At 41.2% G+C, this 14,761-nt stretch overlaps 1 protein-coding gene across 6 annotated transcripts in view; it reads right to left on the minus strand.

Moving 5' to 3' along the window:
- Positions 1-14,761, minus strand: part of Kiaa1217 (KIAA1217 ortholog) — an 839,639-nt gene that overhangs the window by 655,063 nt on the left and 169,815 nt on the right. For 5 of the 6 annotated variants that reach the window (XM_060372904.1, XM_060372905.1, XM_060372907.1 and 2 more), the window contains one exon: positions 8,102-8,180. The exons of the other annotated variant lie outside the window; for it this stretch is intronic. The gene's annotated coding sequence lies outside the window, so the exon portion shown is untranslated. The remainder of the gene's footprint in view (positions 1-8,101; positions 8,181-14,761) is intronic. 6 annotated transcript variants of the gene reach the window in all.

Genomic DNA, 14,761 nt, shown 5'->3' on the forward strand with positions numbered 1-14,761 from the left:
CTATAGTTAATGACATTATGCTGTATGTCGCTAAGAAAGCAGATCAAACATGTTCTTATCATGTGTGTGCAGAGAGACTCTGAAGACACGATATGCATGGCCACAATAGTCACCTCACTGTGCGGAGCAGAATGTCACCCCATCTGTCTTAAAATTTGCATTAAAAAATTAAAGTGCACCATGGTCTGTAAAAGTCAGAGGACATTTAGTTTCCATGATGAGAGGAATTAGCACTGCCTCTTTCTGAAAGCAACCATTCAAGCCATGGCTGGAAGACATCTGAGCAGTCTGGACAGGAGGGGGCAGCAGATGGCCTGCTCAGTTAAGTGTCCAGGCTAAGAGTTGAGACGTATGATAGTGACTAACTGCAAAGAGACCAATGATTGCTCTGGAAACAGTGGAGGCTGGGGAACTCTCCAATTAGAGCTGCTGCAAGAATAGGATGTACTAAGAAGTGCCTGAAACCACAGTGAAGGGTGAGCCCATGGGAATAACTCCACTAATTCCACCATGTAGAAGTGACAGGATAATTAGTGAGACAATCTGAGAAACAAAAGGTTATGTATTACTGTGCCAAGTTTCCTCTTTCTTTGGATATCACCTGGGTATTGGTGAAAGACAGGCCACCCCACCTTCAAAAAGAATTGTGCTTATGAAATTATTGAATTGACAGTGGATTATAGGCTAAGTTAGATGAAAATACAAGGAATGCATGAACTGAGCCTGTGATTTGCTGGCTTGCTGTGCTAAGAAAGGCAAGTCACAGTCACAAGACTAACAATAAACTTCTCATGACTGTGTGGGTGCGCCTCCACAGCTGACATATCTAGACATCTACAAAACACACTCTGAGGCTACAGAGTAATTAACAGTGGGTAAAAAAAGGATACCAAACATGCCACACATCACCAGGGAACTATAGATTAAACAAGAAGGCATCACCATGCACCTATAAGAGCAGACAAAGTCTAGGGAGCAGCAGTATGTTGCTAGTGTCTGTGAGGACGTAGAAAAGTAAGGACCATTGTGCATAATTGGTGGGAGTTCAATACAGCAGCAATTTTGAAGGACAACGTCGCTCTTGTTATAAAAGTCACCATACTTTCTCCATACGATCTAGGTGCCATATACCTTGGTATTTGAAAAAGAGTGGAAAAGCTATGGCCATTATAAAAACCTACAGGACGTGTTGGCAATAGCCCTATTTATAATTGCCTTCTCAGAAGCAGCTAAGATGCCCATTAGCAGGGAAGTGGAGAACCTCGATTCATTCATACAAAGAATATTATTCTGCTTTAGAAAGAAATGTGCTATGCAGTCATGAAAAGACATGAAAGGATTCATATTACTAAGTGACAAAATTCAGTAGTAGAAGGATGTATCATGTCAACTATCTGCATTCTAGAAAAGGCAAAAGAATGGAGATCAGTGGTTGCCAGCAGCTATTATGAAGGGAGGGAGGACATGGTCATGCATAACACTTACATGGCATTGAAATTATTCTGTACAAATGATAACGGTGGCTAGATGTCGTGACACACTTGTGAAAACCGCAGAAATACTGTTTTGAATACTGAGAGCAAACCCTACAATGACCTGTGAGCTCCAGGCCACCAGGATGTGCTGACATAGGTCATTGCTTTTAAAGTAACACTTTCATCAGGTATGCTTATAATTGGGAAGGATAAGCATATATAGAGAATTTTAATCATGAAAAGTGGACTTTAGTCAATTACAAAAGCCAATGGACCTTTTCGCTTGTACATGGGTGCCAACACTTAGGTGCAAAGGATTTTTTAAATTTAATTTTTAACATGTACATCAAAAATAACTCCCTTGTATCTTACATTTTATCTAATACAATGCAAATTTTGCAAGCTAATAATCTGAGCAATTATCTAGTCTCATGCTCAGATCTCAGATCAAGAATGTTTGGGACACAGACTGGACTTAGAGCTCAGCTCTTCTGACTCTAGGCAATGCATTTTCATAGTGTGTCCTCCCCACCCCCAGGACTGTTGTTGAGGCCTGGGTGACAAGGTCAAGCACTGCTTAACAGCCAAGGTACATCCTGGGAGATGGGTCCGGAGAGACATTTGTCATTGGGCAAAGATTCTAGAACATACTTACACAAACCTGACATCTAGGTCAAGCTACCAGATGGCCTCTTCACTGTATCAACAGACACTGTAAACATACCATGTATGAGCTTGCTGCTGATATACGTTCTGTTTTATCTGCTTTATCTACAGTGAATACTTCAGTAAGAGGGATATACTTGTACACATTGAACTTTGACACAACCAGTAGTTTGGCATGTTTAGTTACACAAGCGTCATCAAACATGTGTGGAAAGCACTTTTTTTGTTCGGCTGCCTGCTACTTCCCTGGGCAATGGTGACTTTTCAACTCCATTAGGCTCCTATAGGCTGTTGTCATCCTCAAGGTCCATCATATATAAAAACACTGGTGTATGGTGCATGCTAGAATGATTTGATTGGCTTTTGTTACAATCATACTTCAGGAAATAGATCCACACCTGACTTTTGTCCTTTTGTTTATGATTTCAAACACTAAATGTGAACTAAAGCAACTCATACTGTAATGCAAAGCACTACAAGGGAAAGGGAGCAAGGCTTAGTCTCTAGAGAAATCCATTCTAAAAATATCAGCTCTCCCAATTAATAGTGGGTCTGTCTCCTAACTTCTGCACAAGATTTCATGGAGTATCTTCCAATTAACTAGCAAATTATGGCATTGGCTAATTTATCATCCTTTAACTCATTTACATATGGAGTTGAAGATAATTTCCCATATCTTTGATGCTGTACAAAGAACGGGTTTTATAAACATGTTTAAATCCAAAGTGAGACAAGCAGAAATCCCATCACTAACACCTGGGAGTACTCCCCTCCCCCCCGGAATAGGCCATTTGTTACTTCGAGTACTGAATTTGGCTTTTCAGGTTTTTTTTTTTAAATTCTTATGACAATTGACTTCCCAATGGACAATCACTCAGTTTATGAGCATATGTCAATGAATGTACAAACCAGAGTGCCAATGGGACATTATAGTCCTTACCTGCATAAAGAGGTAGCTATAGGCATGTGAAAATGACATGATTGCTCTATAGAGAATAAAGCTCAGATACTACTGATGGGAAACACACACTTTGCCACATAACATCACATCTGTAGCCTACATTGAACACGTATCGGTACTAAGGTGTTTAATTAGAAAAGAACAAAATTAAGAAATACACCTCAGATATTGAAACTATATCTCTAGACATAAGTGAAATGACTCTAGAAATTTAATTTTGTTCTCTGTAGAAATAGGAGTCTGCTGTAATATACATATATTTATGTTTTACTTTTCATGTCTTCAGGAGGGCATTATGCTGAAATTGAGGATTGTTGGTAGCTCTGCTTTGCTATGGTTTGAACAGGAAAGCAACGTTGCTCAAGTGTTACAATGCCCTGGTCATAGGCCTGCCACCAAGCCTGACAGCAAGACAAGGGTTAAGTGCAGTCTGTTGGGGACTAGTTTCACAGTTACACCAGGGCCCAAGGGAGGCTATTTTGGGTCCACACTAATCTCATCTGAAGGTAAAATAATTTGGCTCCTTTGAGCCACAGAACCTTAGGAAGTAAAGCAAAGTAAAGTAAAGGACAGCACATTGGCAATTGGAACTACAAGAACTTGGAGGCTGCAAACTTCCCAACTGAGAATCCTATCCAAGGGCTGGAGAGAGGGCTCAGCCATGAGAGGCTAGGCTCACAACCATAAACGTGAGAGAACCTGATATAAGCATAGACATTTTCTCTGGGGAATTCAGTCCATCTGAAAACCAGAGGTTTTTCAACTGTGCTTTCTATTGCCTTGAAATTTATTGTAAAACTTAACCTTGATGGTGCTGCTGAAAGAAATGTTCCTTAGACAAATTACACTTAGTAGTCTGAGCAAAACAAAACAACCTTTTTGAATCCAATAGCTTCTAGAACTAGAGCAGGCTCTGAGAACTTTAGCCAATAATGGTACCAGGCAGAATTTATAGAAAGGTAGAAGCGAGGCACTGAGAATAAATTAATTGACTACAGCTTAATCAATCAGCTAGGCAGTTGGCTGTGGCTTAGTTAATTGGCTACAAGGTCTGCTAAAGCCAGCCAAGCTGTTACTATGCAGTGAGGCCCACTGCAGGTATCCAGTGTGCACTCATGGCCTCCTACCACGATTGTGTAGTTATGCCAACAATTATAATACTGTAGTGAGGGAGAATGAACACGGGGGTAGGGGCAACGCCCCTCACACACAAAAACAACAACTTAACATGTTAGAATGAAAGGCCATTATGTCAGGGCTTGGGTGGCAACTCCCCATTCACACATAGAGGGTGTGAGGTGGACTCAGGAGAATTTTATCAGGGCCAAGTCCTTCGTAGCTTTGGCATCTGTCTTAAGTAATGCAATTTGATCAATTAGATTTTGAGAAGTTCCTTAACTGCAGTGGATCCCTTTCCATCAATTTAGGAAAATTAAAGTGACTTACAAGATAGGTGGAGACATGCATTATGTTGTCTGTCACCATTTCCCCAAAGCACTGAGGTGGCAAAGAAGAGGGATGGTTTAATTCTGTCTTTGGAAATTTATTACTTTACAAGAGAAGGATTACTGAGATGTTGTGTAGCAGTCACTAATTGTTTTTCGATTATACACTAATATATTCATTTCATAATTGTAAGTGAGTAAAGAATGCATAATAATGCTCAAAGCTATGGTCTCTTTTGCATAACTTTACTAATTTGAATGGGCGAAAACTTAATTAAATAGATTCAAAGTGCAATCTGCCTTTGGTAATGAATACGCTTACTTTTTATCAAACAGACAGTTGTTTTATGTCACAACAAAGATTAGAACTGCATGTTTAGCACTGAGATCCTCTGCGATCTCCACTCAGATAATATTACCCCCTTACACCATGGAACGAGAGAGAGGCAAGATGCTCTCTCTCGCTCCCTCTGGCTAGAATGTGTGGTAAGGTTCATTGCTAAAATGATACAGTTGCCATTGCTTTTGGCTTCAGGTCTGTGGCTCACTTTATTCTATTCACTTGGCAGAGCAGCCATGAACCCACCTGCAGTGCTTACTCTTCAGGTCTTTCTGTACCTGAAAAGCAGCTGAATGTAGCTGGGACATATCCACCTGGCTGCTGATCTCATATCAAAGCTTGGACCTCTGACCTCTCAACTGTACAAAGCTTTCCATAAACAGTGAATTACTCATTTTTGTGTGTGTGTGTGTATTAGTTAGTTTCATGACACTACTGCAAAGAATTCAAAGAACTGCCTTATAAAAGGGTTATTTACCTCATCGCTGTAGAGATTTCAGTGTCTGGTGGCTTTCATGACTTTGGGCTTCTGGTGAGCATACCAGAGGGCAGTGATGGGGTGTGGGTCAGGTCAGTCTGGTCCATTACAAACCAGAAAGCAGAGAAAAATGGAGAAACTAGGGTTCCTTAATCTGCTTTTAGGGCACATGACATAAGAACCTCCCATTCAGTTTTATCTTTTAAAGATTCCACTATGCCACTACAGCATAGTTTAGGGACCATTTCTTTAACCTATGGGCTTCTGGAGGCCATTTAATACTGAAACCAAAGTAGAGGGTTTCATACTTTGCTGAGTATGTACTTCCTACTTTCGATCTCCTCTTTTATCTCAAGACCCACTTCATACTCTACAGAGAAATGGAAGCAGTCCCATGACTGTGTCTTCCAGTACCTCCATCTTGACAGACATCTGCTTGCCCGTGCCAAGGCTTTCCTCCTCCATGTTCCCACATACAGTGATACTCCATTGCACACTTGGTTCCTTTACCTGCTTAGTGCAGTCACTGGCTGAGTCTTCCTTCTTCATCCTCTGTCATTTATGGCCCTTCTGTACTGGACTCTTTCCAAGAGCATGTATGTGTACCCATCTTCAAACATTAAGCTTCTGGTCTTCACAACTCCTGCTAAGCCTCTGATTCCTTTGGTTGAGAAACTCACCGAAAGAGTTGACTTAACAGGACCTCCATTGATCTCTCTTTCCTCCCATTCTTCCTTGAATCTACCCCATCAAGCCACCATCTTATTAAAGCACCGATTCTGCTACGGTAAAGCCAACATGGACATTATATGGCTGAGTAAAGTGGCAGATTCTTTTCCTATTTATGGGATCTGCTTGTGATATTTGATGTAGTGAATCACCCCATCATCTTTAACAGGCTGCACATGGATTTCAAGCACGTTTTCCCCATTATTTTTCTCCTGCATCACTGTGGCTTCTTTCATCTGGTTCTCACCCATGCCTGTTCCCTTTAGCATGTCCTGAACTATAGCTTATGACTTCTGCTGACTCCAGCCACATTCACTCTCTAAGACAGAGGCACTTAATCTGCATTGTACACATGAACCATGTCAGAAGATTCCTTAAAATGTCAAAGTGTGAGACCTATACATTCCAATTCAAGAATTCTTAAAGGAGAAGGTAGGCACTGGAGAATTGTTGCCTACTGTTGTCTTATCTAGCTGTAGCTGTGAATGCTGCCCAAGAGCCAACACACTCTACTGTTTGCCTTCATTAGAGACCATGCCCCTGAACTCCAGATTTGAATATCCAACTGCTGATTGGTTCCTACATTAGGATGTCTAATTCTGCTCTCTCTAGTTTTGGTTAAGTATGTGACAACTCCATCCTTCACATCCTTCACCAAAGACTGGAGAATCATTTTAATCATGTTTTCCACCAATATCCCATATTCAACATGTAAGAAGTTCCCGCTGCTTCTCTCTCCAAAATAGTACAAGAACCTCTTGCTGCACATCACATTTGCTAGATCCAAGCCCCATCACTTTTTCTTAGACAGACAGTCCTCTTTCTCCTACTTCTGTGCATTCTGCCTAATACTATATATCCATGAGGTTTTCTCTGAAAACCTCTGTTTTCTCTGTTCGAACAGCCCCTTTGCACTGTGTGACTTGTCCGTGCTCTTAGATTTATTTGACACCAATACATCTGTCATCATCTGACACTACTCCAGACTTTTCTCTAGAGGTACTAGGGGCTAAGCCCATGCTAGGCAAGTGCTGTGTCACTCCTACATCACACCAACCCCACTTACATGTTTGCTGATTCTGTCCCTCCATTAGAATGCAGATGTATGAGAGCCTTAGATCTTCATGAGAACCTATCACATAACCTGAGTAGATGCTCAATAAATATTTACTGACCCAATGATCCACTCTTACATATGCTAGATTATAATCCATCTCAAAATAAAGTTATATAAATGAGTTAAGAAAAGCAGTCTGATCATTTTAAGCATCAAGGAGGGACTAAGCAAGCCTGAAGTTCTGTTTGGTGCTACCCGCTGCTATGACAGTACAGTCTGAATGATGTTATGGTGCATAGAGTGCAGGGTGAAGAGCAGACCATTTTGGTACATCTTCTTCTCTCTTGCTTTGATGCAGTTTAATGTCATTGCTAAGTGACATTAAGCCTTTTTGTTTCAATTAGAGGCTTCCTGCTGGGATGGAAAAGCAGAGGGCACTGGCACCTTTACTGTGACAGAGTGTGTCTGTATTGTCTGGTGACTTCTCTGTACTAGCTATTGGGCAGCTCTATCAGTGCCCCAGGCAGTCTGGTTCCCGTGGTGACTCTGCAGGAATCTGACAAGGAATAGTGGAAAACCAATGTCTTGATGTGGCTGCAAGTCAGGATTTTCCCTGTTTCCGTAAGTGTTCTACTGTGAGCACACACATCACAAGATGAATCTTTTATCAACCTGGGTTTATTCCAAATATAACAAAACAGATGCAGCCAATCTGAGTGTCAATTTATATCTCATGGCATATCTATGAAAGTGAACATTTATTCCAAAGCTATCAAAGAGAATTAACTCGATGTTTAAAAACACAATTGTCCATAGCAAAATAAATATGGCTTATTAAACCTATAAATATCCTCATAAAAAACTTAAAAGAAATTATCCTAACTTCTGAGGATATTGAGGCAGATACAGTGGGAATACAAATGTGTTTATTAACGAGTTGTTTCACTCACCCCATAGTCAGTATTTCTTGCTGTAGAAAGAGTTTTGATCATGGATGGAAGATGTCAATCCCAGTATTTAAGGAGGAACCTAGAGGAATTAGAAATAATAAATAGATATACAGTATCAGGGCATAGAGAGTAAGTTTTCTTCCTGCAGAAAGGAAAGCCTGCAAGAGTCAGAAGTGTGGCCACATGAGTGGTGTGTTAGGTACTTTGCTATAATCCTGCCGGGAGAAGGTCAGTGGGCACTCTGTCTTGCCAGCAAACATGCTGTTAAGGGCTTAGAAAGTTCAGTCTCACTCAAAGAGGAAACTGGGACAAAGAAGCAGCCAGTGACATATGCTGAAAAAGGCAGAGCCAACTACTAAGGAGACCCAAGAGGCTATTGTACCACACTTCCTTATTCGATGTTTTAAAGGCTGAACACCCCCCCCCTTTTTTTAGATCTTAATTACAGTGTTTATTCAGAGATGGTGACGAAGGTGTACAGATTTTTCAAAGGCAGAAATTTCCAAAAAGCAAAGAATCCTCCAGCATTAAGAGAAAGACCCGGACTAAGGATAAGGAGAGAGTTGAATGGCAGGAAGGGACAGGAAAAGACATGCATTTCATCCCTGGGGTGATCCTGAACCACACCAGTCCCAGGCTGCCTTCCTCAACACTGATTACAGAAAATAAATTGATTACGATATATACCGAGGGAGAGTGAAATCAGGCGTTCTGGTACCTGCCTCTGCCACTTCAGCGGCAGCTTTGCCTGCCTTCTCCACTTTAAAAGGGGCAGTATTTTCCCATGTCCTCTTCATTACCGCTCTGTTTAAAGAACACATTCTATCTGTTCTGTTTCTCCTTGTTGCCTATACCTTTTAAACGATTTTCTTCAGGTTTCAAAATCCCTATTGGACCAGATTCTGCCTTCTCCCTTGTTAAAGCTGCTTGCTTGTGCTTTTCTCTCCAGTGACCGACAGGCTAGATCCCGAGCTTCTTGAAAGTGTCTCTACACTAAAATATTATTTGAAAAGGAAATGTTTATGTTTTCTATGAATATGAATTAATATGTCGCATGAGGTTCTGGATAAACCTCATCTGCTACTTTGTACAGAATGTTAGATTTAATGCTGAACTCTAAAAGGTTAAAAGAAATTGACAGGATCAAATCACTCAGCAGCAGTGTGCTGCTTGTCTTCAGACAGAAAGCAGTTCCCAGAAAGCAGTTCCTCAGCACTGGCTTTTGCTCATCCCAAACCTAACCTCTCACAACTCATCCTTCATGGCTGTTGTCAAGCATAGTTGTAGAATTAATATCATGGCACTCTCAGCCCTGAGCCTTCATTTCTTTAAGTCACATTTTTTTTCCTTTCCTTTGGAATAGAGGTAAAATGTTTATAGTCAAAACAAAAGCAATAACACATGGATTCTAATTCCAAGATGCTTTCTGAAGATTGTAGGAGAGGAAAGAGCAGCTGTATATGGGTAGACTCTAGAGAAAGTTCTGACAGATATACCAATGACCCATGTTTGCAGGAGAACTCCACCCAGCAACACTGACCGCAGAGCAAACTTTAGACACTGTTGGTGTAGTTTCAAGGGTGAAAACTGAGAACAAACTGAAACAGTGGTTCAAGTGGGATACAACAACCCTTTCCCTTGAGCAATACTGAACTCAACCAGCCAACCTCAGAAAAATTGCCTCCTGTACTTTGCTTATGTGTGCGTCCCCATTCCTTCTATTGGATTAGTTTTAGTACTGACCAGTAGAGGCACTGCAAGTAAAATACAAAGTATCTGTGAAGAGAAATAATGCTTCCTTCTAGAAGTGGTTTCACACTGGAATTCACTATACAGACTTTCAGAATCAGAGGTTCACACTCCATCCAAAGATTTACAAGTCTCTAGTTGGGTCCCAGTACCTGGTGTTTAAAAACCGAAAAGCCCCAAACATTTCAAATGCTTCCACAGATAAGTACAATATTATTCCAGACTAAAGAGACACAAGCAAAGATTATGGAGGCTAGAAGAGGATGAGTTCAGACACAAGGTAATAGCATTTTGGAGGCTGAAGGTATGTTTGAAAATTTCTGGAGACCCTTTTCCAAAATTGTGAGGAAACTGAAGTCCAGGAACAATGAGCAGGCAAGTTAAGGCTATAGAGCTAGCTAATGGTAAACCAGGATTCTGGTCACTTACAGGGTTGTCCTCAGCCTCTGAGAGAGAATTTGAAATATAAATAAAATGATACCTTTGCTCTGAAAATATAAAAGATGTAATCAACAAGGGAGGAACTATTCAAGGGCAGGCTATCAGACAAATCCATGATGGATCACAGCAGAATGGTAGAAGGCAGAGGTTTATGGTGTCAAAAGCTAACTATGCCAGGTAAATAAACGTCAGCGTGGACACACAGCAGGATGTGGCTCATGTCAAATGGTATCCAGGCTAAATGAACTGTAGAAACTGCCCATGACATATATATGTTCCTACCATGGAAGTAAAGTGCATTTTGGATGCTCTATCCAGTACTATACGTGCTTTGTCCAGACCAGTTCAATTAGTGACAGGTGCTCCCTCATCCCAGTGATAACGGTCAAGCCTAGTCATACCATGGTGATTCTTGATTCTCCTCAAGCTTAGAGATCTTTGTTTCTTGTCAATTTCATCCTGTCAATTTCATTTTTGTCTTTTCATCTCACCCCATGGTATTTTTGTCTTCTGGAAGGTGAAATAGATCACTTTTGAATGGTCATTTTATGTTTCCGAAGTTCCCAGTGACTCTGCTGCTTCAGTACTTTCTGACCACAGATACAATGATTCTTCCTAGTTGGGGAGCTGCATGTTTTGTTGATATCATCAAATGGGCAAATGCAACATATAAAAAGAAATAACATTTGGTCACCTAACCACCTCAGGGAAGCTGAATAAAACTGGAGATGTGCCCATACAGGTAAGAGCAAAGGTACTGATGTTTGTGGACATGACTTGAGTCGCTGATATGTATGCCTGGTACTTAGCATGGAGTCTTGTGTGCTGATGATGTACAGCACCTGCTGTTTTCAATAGGAAATACGAACACACATTGGTTATGCAGCTCCCATTCCTTATTGGTACTGCTAGCAATGGTTACCAATTGCTGAAATTTGATAGGAGTTGGAGAACTGCGAAACAGCCTGAGGCTTTGGTTACAGCCTTGAAAAAAAAAAACAGTCCTGTGGAGGGAGTGGTGAATGACATGCTAGCCCCCACATTCAGAAAGCCATCAATGCATCAACTCCAGAGGGTGGTGGTAGAGGGAAGATGTTTGGATTATTCCTGGACAAAAACTGAGGATAACGACAGTCCTTCCTATTCAAAGGAGGGAAAGTGACCTGTGCTAATGGTGATTCTGTGGCCAAAGAACAAAGTGGCAGTTTTGTGACAACTGAGTATGATCCAAGCATTAGAACAGGACTGCCATCTTTTGCAGGGTCAAGAGTGGGGCTGCAGGTGACCTGTAGCTTCACAAGAGTTAGGTTAGCACTTTTACCATTATCCAACCCATCTAGAAGGCAAGCAAAAAGACAGGCTCCCCTGTAAGGCTTGGTTCTGATTGGCTGCAGACTGAAAAAGAAGAGCGCAAAGACTAGCGGCCATCAGCTGAGGGCCAAGGAAGCTAGCAAGCATAGTGTCCTCTTTGGAATGGATGCTTCAAACTGCAGTACAAGTGAGTGTACTACAGGTATTCAAATCCTGGCACCTGATGAAATGACAAAGATAGCAAATGAAAAGATGAAAACTCCATGGTCATTTCCATCAGATTCCTCCACTCTACGGTGGACAGAGTTAAGTCTGTGGTTTGATGAACAAGACCTAGGTTCAAATTCCAGGACCTTCAGTACACATTGTTAGTCACATACTTCATTCCATTGGCTTTCTCAAATCTACCCCTGGGATAAAAAGCGTGGCTTCTAAGGTCAGTTCTGTGAAAATAACTGCTATGATCTCAGTGACCCACAGGCACAGCTTAGGAGAGTGGCCAAGAGCCTTGATGTGGAGCCAAGCTGCTCCAGTGTGTGTCACCAATTGTCCCCGCCACTGAGTCATTCCATTTCCCAGAGCTCAGGCACGGTCACTTACAAAGTGTAGATGTTAATCTTACCTTAGAATATCATAAAAATTAAGTGAATAAACACACTTTGGCGGTGCACAGGAATAAGTAAATGCGCCGTGCCCCCACGGTTGCCTGCCATCAGGGTGCTTCTTTCACTGGGTGTGTTCAGTGGTATCACCAGGACGGCATCCCTTAGGGAATAACTCAATATTTTTACCTTTTAAAACATATTTTGAGGTTAAGACAACTTAGAATATGAAAACATGGAATTTAAAACTCAGTCCTCTAACCTCAGCAAATCGCAATCTCCATGGCAAATCAGAACAAGACTAGCAGAAGCACTCTGGAGATGCCTCTGCCTCCAGGCACATTTTCACCCTCAGATGTACTCATTAGCTGTCTCCTTGGCCACCTCTTTGCATGTGAGAGGGGCAGGGAAGGTAGTGAGCCACAGGGAACAGAAGAGAAAAATTATTCCAGGAATAATTCCTTAAACTTGAGACTGGATATCAATAAAATGTCAGCAAATGTTTCGTGGCCAGTAAGCCAAAGAGCCAGAAACTTCCTGGAAACAGCACCCCCGAAAATATTCCACAGGCATTTAAATAATAGAATTGGTCATTTGAGATTCTTGTTGTTGGCAGCACATCTTGTGCTTACTTTTTTTGATTGCTATTTATAATTTGACATTGCAACCATAATTCATGTTCTTTCTTCCTCCCTCTGTCACTATTAGCATCAGAAGGTGAAGTGGTGTAAATGGCCTCCAGGACTCAGCTTTCCTGTATTGCAGCCATGGCTTGTGTGCAAGCATCAGACTTTATTTCCAGCACCAATAAGTGATTTACCTCCTGGCCAAGGGAAACATGCCAGTGTGTGAAATGCTGCAGTGTAGAACTTCTGTCTAGTATGATTATTCCTGTTATTGATCAATCAATGCGAGGCTCAGAGAGTATAAATAAATTGTTGGATGAGCAAGTGCCATCAGGGCCACCCACTGGAAACCGTGTCAGGTGACTGGATTCTAGAATTCATTTTACGGGACATTTATACTGGCCTGATGTTATTCAAGTGGATAAAAATTCAGTAGTGCTAAATATGATTCACTTTTCAACCAAGACATATGCCATCATCCTACAGAGAAGAGTCATCTCTTCCTTATTTAGACACTGGGCCACTTTTAACAGGTAGGTGGCTATCCCACATTTTCAAAATATCTAAGACTCATTCTAAAATCAATGTTCCATGTTCATATACTATACTGCAAATGTATGTTCCTGAGACTGAAAAATACATGTATAAAAATAAAGTTAAAACAAAACAAAACAAAACAAAAAACCAACCTGGGCTATCTTGCTTAGATAAATTTGTGTTTTTATGAAATTATTTATTACAGCAGAGAATCATTAATTCCAATGACAACAGTGCCTAATACTCATTCACTTTTAATGCTCATTCACTTTTAATACTCATTCACTTTCATTCAGGCAGAAAATTGACATTAGACAAGCCTATTTTTATAAAACAAATTCCAGGTTTTCCACAGGAAATATATCATTTCAAATATTATTTAAAAATACATGTAGAAAATATATCCTCAACTTCAAGTACCAAATGATTAGATTCCCCCCCCCCATTTTTGGCTAACCATTACATTAATGAGCATTTGCAAGCATGGGAGCTGAGAAACTGCCAGTAAGGACAAATAGACAGCTTTTATGAGCTAGGTCATAAGAGAAATGAGAAATATTCTCCCTGAATGAATTGACAGTTATTCATTTGCTCAATAGTTAGGCTGCGCATGTTAGAAAATCCCAACCTTTAAATGGAACAAGGCCCTAGCCACTGCATCTTGACCCAGGCTGACTGCCAGGAGAGGCCTGGTTAGATAACAGATGGAAAAAAATACTCTCTGTATAAAGAACTCTATAGATAAACCAGAGATTTAGGCAAATCCATGTCTTACTCATTCTTTATACAGCCCCAAGCCCTGTGCCTACATGAGGGTCACCATGCCCTTGGGGCTGGGCAAGCTTTGCACAGGTTCTGTCCTGCCTGTCAGTTGATCTTCCAATCCTTCATGTAAAACCTGGTTTAACTAAGAAGCCCCAAATCTGGGTTGTTTCCCCAGCCACAGAATAAAGCACAATGGACAGGAGCTATGATGAGAAAGGGTAACAGCATCACACAGGCCAGAACCAGGAAGAAAAGTGTGGAAATGTGTCCTAGGATTGTACCTAGGACAAGAATTCTACAGTGCTTGGCTCTTCAGTGACATGAGGCTTCTGAATATTCAGAATTCAAGGGCCTGAAATTAGTGTTCCCAGGCCAGGAATACCACAGATGAATATATTGACAAAGGAGAGAGGCATCAGAGAACTCTAAGTCACATTCATTCCAAATCCAGGGAGAGTGCAGGGTAAGGTTAAGCCAAGGCCAAAAGTCCAGAGAAGACAACAAACCTTTAAGGGTAAGTGGTACTCTTGACCCTCTGGGCTTGCATGAGTGTGGGCATTCCTGGCAAGAGACCACTGGGGCTCAAGGCCTGGGGCGACTTCTGATGACGTGACTATGGAAGTAATCAG

This window comes from Meriones unguiculatus, chromosome 19 (assembly GCF_030254825.1).
Source record: "Meriones unguiculatus strain TT.TT164.6M chromosome 19, Bangor_MerUng_6.1, whole genome shotgun sequence".
In the NCBI taxonomy this organism is placed as follows: domain Eukaryota; kingdom Metazoa; phylum Chordata; class Mammalia; order Rodentia; family Muridae; genus Meriones; species Meriones unguiculatus.